Source organism: Lycium ferocissimum, chromosome 8, assembly GCF_029784015.1.
Source record: "Lycium ferocissimum isolate CSIRO_LF1 chromosome 8, AGI_CSIRO_Lferr_CH_V1, whole genome shotgun sequence".
Taxonomy (NCBI): Eukaryota; Viridiplantae; Streptophyta; class Magnoliopsida; order Solanales; family Solanaceae; genus Lycium; species Lycium ferocissimum.
The window spans coordinates 3,190,973-3,197,649 of NC_081349.1; positions in this window are offsets into that span (position 1 = coordinate 3,190,973).

The following is a 6,677-nucleotide window of genomic DNA, read 5'->3' on the forward strand; positions in this document are numbered from 1 at the left end:
CATGTTACCAAGACTGCTCAGACAAAGATACAGACACACACAAACTACCAATATAAAAATGTTCGCTTTTTTTTCTTTTTTGCTTAACATATTGGAGTATCAAATTATCATTATCGCTTTAATCAACTTTTCTCTTCCTTTCCTTTTCCCCTCTTAATCCAAGATTATTTACCTTCAGGAGTCCTTTCGTTCACATACAATTATGGGGGATCATAATGTAAAGATTATTTAGGAAATAATTATTAATGAATGGATTATTATGCCATGATTAATAATGAATAGAATTTTAAACATGAATTGCTTAATTTGAAAGGAGATTTTCATCTTTAAATAGATTAATCCAACATTATTATTGCATGTATACTTACTCCATATTCTATCCCACATAAAATACATAAGTTTCCGCATAATTTAGTGTGTATGGTATTTATTACTGCAAATCAAACACTGCATTAGAGTTATGCGCGGATTATTTTTAATTGTGCAACCAACCAAACACTATATTATCTTTGCAAAATTTTATGCTGGAACTAATAATTCCAATATGCATCAACCATATCCTTAGGCTACATTCGGGAAAACAAATACTACTCCCTCCGTCCATGTTTAAAATAATTACTTCCTCCGGATAAAAAAAAAGTGTCCACTTAGCTTTGTTTCCTTAGGTAAAAAAAAACGTTCACTTATTAAATCAAGAATCAATTAACCTTATCTTTCCAGATTGTCCCTATTAAGTGTTATGTAATCAAATCCCAATGCCTATTTAATTAGGAGTAGTTTAGTCAATTTACATTTTTTTTTTTGGAGTGAGTAATTTCTTAAGGAGTGTGCAAATGACTAAGTGGACTCTTTTTTTTATCCGGAGGGAGTAATAATTACAACCATAAGAATTTAAAATCACTATAGAACTTAATAATAAGGAGAAAATAGGTATAAGATGGTAAAATATCTCTTGATTTTCTAATTTGGACAAGTAAAAGTGGACATCTATATTTAGTATAGTGGACAAGTAAAAATGAAAGGAGGAAGTAATATTTTATCGAATTTCATTTTTTGATTTATTTCAAAATTGATAAATAGATACAATTAGCGGCGGAGCCACATAAGGCCGAGGCCCTTCGGCGGAAAAAAATACTATTTATACATGGTTAAAATTATTTTTTATGTATAATAATAGATGTTGAACCCTCTTTGACTTCTTTGTATGTCTACTTTTTTATATTTTGAACCCCCTTAGTGAAGGGCCCTTCTTTTGGGGTGATCTTTAAATTTTCTTTTTCATATTTGTAATATTTAAATTTTGCCCTTCGGCTAAAACCCATGGGCCCACTCAATCAAAAAATTTAAAAAAAATTTACAAGGCAGAGTTTAAATTTCGCTATGCCCCACCGCTAGAATTTTAGTAATGTTTAACCAAAAGTACGGATAGGGCGGACTTTCTATGAGGTATATATATATATATATATATATTTTTTTTTTACTTTTCAAGATAAACTTTTAGTTATCCTTAACTTCAATTGTGCCCTATAAGACATAATTCAAGTATGCATAAGGCGGAGGAACTTTCCTTAAGGAATAACTAAAGTTATGCGGACCGGCATAACTATAAGTTCCCTTATAAGGCAAAGTTTATACCCATAAGGAAAGTTCGCCTTGGGGCATACTTTTAGTTATGCCTTAACTAAGTTTGCCCAACGTGCGCATAAGCGAAAGTATCTTAAAAATAAGGAACTTTCTTAAGACATAATTAAAAGTTTGCCTTATAAGGCAAAATCTATGTCTTAAGGAAAAGTTATGCCTTATGGGCATACTTTTAGCTATGCCTTAACTAAATGTTTCACCCATAAGGTATAACTAGGAAAAGACTTTTAGTTAAGGCTTAACTAAAAGTACGGTAAAATATCACGGACCGAAAATCTGTTGTTATGGAATAACGAAGTTATCGGACACGACATACTTATGCCAAATCCTTTCATAAGGCATGAATATGCCGGGTAGGGTATAACTTTGGTTATTCCTTAACATCTATCTTGTAAAAAACCTTGCCTTGCTATTTTTTTCTAAAATTTATGTTTGAGCGGGGTTTCGAACCCAGAACCTCATGATTTTTGCGCGAAGCTTCGGGTTGCAACTCGAAGGGCAAAAATTAAAGACCAGCAATATGGGGGGCAAAATTTAAAGACCACAAATATGAGGGGTAAAATTTAAAGACCACCCCAAAAGAAGGGCAATCCGCGCAAAAAAATGCTTAGTGAAAAGGAAATCCTGGCTCCGCTACTGGATATAATATACGCTGTACTTGATTATTCATTGCCAAGAGCCGAATAGTAATCACATTTTCACCTTAATTATTCTTGTTTAAGAACTGATGGATCTAAACTAAATCTTTTAAAATTTGCATGTCAATGTATGTCGTATGTTTTCTTGGATGTCTACTATGCCTGCGTGTATAAAGCAACAAAATGTAGATATGAAGAGGACATACTTTTAAGGAGCAATATTATTTATTTCCAGAGGTCATTCTTAAATTAATTAAATTTTTTGAACAAGTTGATAAGAAGAAAATCATAACTTTGAAACTACACCAAACTAATATTACAAAATTTAGTCACATTTGCTTGCTTCAACATGAAGTAGATCTTGTAGTCATGTTTTAATTTACAAAAGACACTACGAAGAAAATTAAGAAAGCATATGCATGCCAGAGGCTCGCTGCAATTCTCTTTTTTTGCTTATAAGCATTTTAGAGAAAAAAGAAATAAAAGCAACAAACAGATCTACATGTTCTATCCAAATAAATTTTATGACTTGTTGCCTAGACCAAGTAAAAGAATTAGAAAAATAAGAGTTTCTAAAATATCTGGAAAGCACTTTCTTTAATTTGCTCCATCAAACATTTTCATAAAAGTGGAAGCATAATATAAACAAAGGAAATAAAATTATAACAGATAATGTTTCTGTGTCACTAACTAATTCTAGGCCATGTCAATTTCGCCCTAGTGCAAACAAAAACTTTCTTTTAACTTAATTTGGAAATGACGGAGAATAGCTACTGCATATACTGGAAATAATTTTGTTTCTACGTTCTATCACTATTTCATTCTTAGATTATTTTCTCGATCACGCCATTAAAGTACTGTGTATGAATTTGAATAGGATACTACTAGTACTTGACCAGTTGATAGTGTGTCGTCCTTTTTTTTTGGGGCACTTCCTGAGGGTCATATTAAGCCTGTTAACCGGTTTGACCGAACAGGACGGACGTGCTTGGTTATAAAACCGGCCGGTTTCCGGTCTAAAACTCGAAACCAGCCACGGTTTCGGTTTCGGTTTCATTTGAAACGGACCCGACCGGTCCAAAACATTAGAAAACTCTTTTTTTTTTTTGTATGTATATATATATTATAGTATTTATTAGTATATTGTAAGTATATTTACATATGTTATATAAGTTTATAAGTAAAGTTTATATATTTACTGACTAACAGCATATACGTATATATATTAAGTTATATGCTTAAGTTATACTACATATACCTAAAATATACTAAGAATATACTTATATATATATCAATATACTTAGGTTATATAAGTTATATATATATGTTTAAGTTATATGTATACTATATATAGTTATAAGTTATATATATATGTTTAAGTTATATGTATACTATATATAGTTATAAGTTATATATATATATATATGTTTAAGTTATATGTATTATAACTTAAGTTATTTATAGCTTAGTTTTTTCTAAGTTTATAAATTAAGTATATTTATATTATAAGTATATTCTTAGTATATTTTAGTTATTTTTCAAGTATATAACTTTCTAGTTTTTAATTTAAGTAGATGTATATTATAAGTATATTCTTAGTATATTTTAGGTATATTCTTAACTTAATATAAGTAAAAATATGAACACAAGTAAATAGAAGAAAGCTCAATGAGCCATATATTTTGGATAACATTTATTTGCAAGTTGTAGTTTTTTTTAACTTGCAAATAATACATGAGTTGCAAAGAAATAGTAGAATAATAAAATCAAAAAGTGTCAATCATTTGGCTAATAGCCGCCATATCATATTCGGTCATGGAGATATCTTCAAAGTCTTCGATTTGGTCCACTCCACTTGCTATCAAATCTTCAATCTCTTCCTATTCGCCTTCCACCGCTTCTAAGTTTTGGTTGCGTCGCTCCGATCTAATCCAATCGCGAATGCACACTAGTATTTGCAAGCTAAATCCGAATAATGAGTGTCTATGGTCTCCAATTTATTGTCTTCCTTGGCTAAATGCACTCTCCGAAGCCACGGTTGATATTTGAACTGTAAGGATATCTCGAGCCATTCTTGAAAGTATTGGATGACTTGCCTTGTATCTCTTCCACCATGCTAAGACGTCCAAATCATCTAGTTCCTTGATATCCACATTTTGCTGCATCAAATAAAGGTGATATTCATCAAAGTTTGCATTATAAGAAGGAGTTGGATGTGAATGTAAAAGTTTTAAATGCGACAAACCCGACAAGTCCTTTTTGCTACTTTGAGAAGTAGTAGGGCGTGGAGCAATGGGTGTAGCATTTTCTTCCAAATTAGAATAACGACTAAAAATTTTTCTAAACTCGGCATCAATCGCGAGCTCGGCGTCAGCTAAAGATGGTTCAACTTCCTCTTCAACTTCTAAAAAGGTATAAATTTGATTAACCAATGCTCTAGTATAAGACATTTTTAAGCAAGGATTTAAAAGAGAACCCAATATAAATAAAGTTGGGATGAGAAAAAAATACTTGTTAAATTTTGTTGTCATATTAAAAATAGCCGCTTGATAACCGGATTTATTTTTATACTCTTGTAAAACTCTAGCTATTTCCGCTAAGTAGGCTAAAATTTCGGTTATCGTGGGATAGAATTGTCTAGAAAAAGCAAGAGTTGCATTATAAAAATTTTGTAAGAGTTCAACACATTCCTTAACATCTTCCCAATCGGTAATATTTAACCAATCATCACTATTCGTATTAAAATGGTTGTGAACTTGTTGTATGGGAGTCCTATAATCATATGCTTGTTGTAACATAATGCAAGTATACTTCTACCTAGTGTCAACTTCTACTTGAATTTTCCTAGGTCTAAGGCCATTTTTCACATAAGAATTCTTAAAATCTCTCAGTTTTGCCCTATTAGCATTACAAAAAAGAAACGCAACCGCATTTCTAACTTTTTTGAATAGAATCTTCAAAACACTCAAGACCATCATTAACAATCAAGTTTAAAATGTGACAACTACATCTCACATGAAAAATATTTTTTAGCGGAGGGTTTAATTCCCTTTTTAAAAGACCAATCAATTTTGTATTATTAGAAGCATTATCTAAAGCAATACAAAATCTATAAATGTTAAAAAATCTCATAATAGTAGACATTAAATCCGCTAAAAATTTTCCGTCGTGACGACCTTTCCCTTCATCATATAAGAAAACTATAGTTCTTTTTTGCATAACCCAATTGTCATCAACCCAATGACATGATAGCAAAAAATCTAACTTGTTAAGACTAAGACTCAAATCGGCAGTAAGAGAAACACTACAATTTAAAGAATTAAATATATGGCGCAAATAAAATCTATATTTTTTTTTATATAAATCTATAATATCCGATCTACAAGTACTTCTAGGAATACCCTCAAGCAACGGATTATAACAACGTTGAATATAAGTAACAAAACCCAAACCCGAAGGAAAGGAAAATGGTAGAGCATCAAAAGCAACCATTTTAGCTATTTCTATACGATCTTTTTTCTTGTCATAGCTAAAAAATTTACCGGTTCGTGGGTCTATTGTTAGTTGAATACCCCTCACATTTGAACCCGTTTTCTCTCCCCAAATTTCCTTATGTGTTACCTCTCATATGACCTGTTAGTGAACCCGTTCCATCATCCTTACTAGTTTGTTGCTTAAAAACAAATTCTTGTTTACATATATTGCATGTAGCTGTCTGTCGTTCCTTATTCTTAGTCATAAATCCCCAGATTTTAGCGGTTGGCTTACGAGTTCTTGGCGGTTTGTCTTGTGTATGTGATTGTGCAGGACCTGTGTCTCCTATGGGATTTTCGGGAGCTCGTGTTTCATCATCATCATCATCAATTTCATTAAAAGTGTCGGTGTTGCATTGCCTCATGATCTAAAAGTGGATTATTTTCACCAACATCAATACCTAAATTAGGTGTTTCGTTCACAAATGTTTCCTCATTAAACCCACCCCTAACAATACCACTACTACCGGCACCACGTTTAAATTTCTTCGCCATTATTAAATAGAATTAATTTAAATCACACTCAAATAAATCACAAGAAAATAATTTGCAACAAATTAAATTGCGTTAATTAAATAGCGAAAAATAAAGATAGAGTTGGAACGAAGGTACCAAATTCTTTGGACTAATTTCCAACAAAGTGAAGGCGGCTAGAATTGCAAATCCACCAAAGCTACTTCGGATTATTTCAAAATCACCAATTCCACCAATAATATTATAATTACAAAATTAATAATTGAAACTAGAATAAAACTTTATAATATTTAATTGAGAGAAATTTAAAGTGGCTAATTGTTGCAAAGTAGCTATAATTGAGAGAAATTGAGAGAAAGAGAAGAGTAAATTGGTGTGGATTAAAATTGAA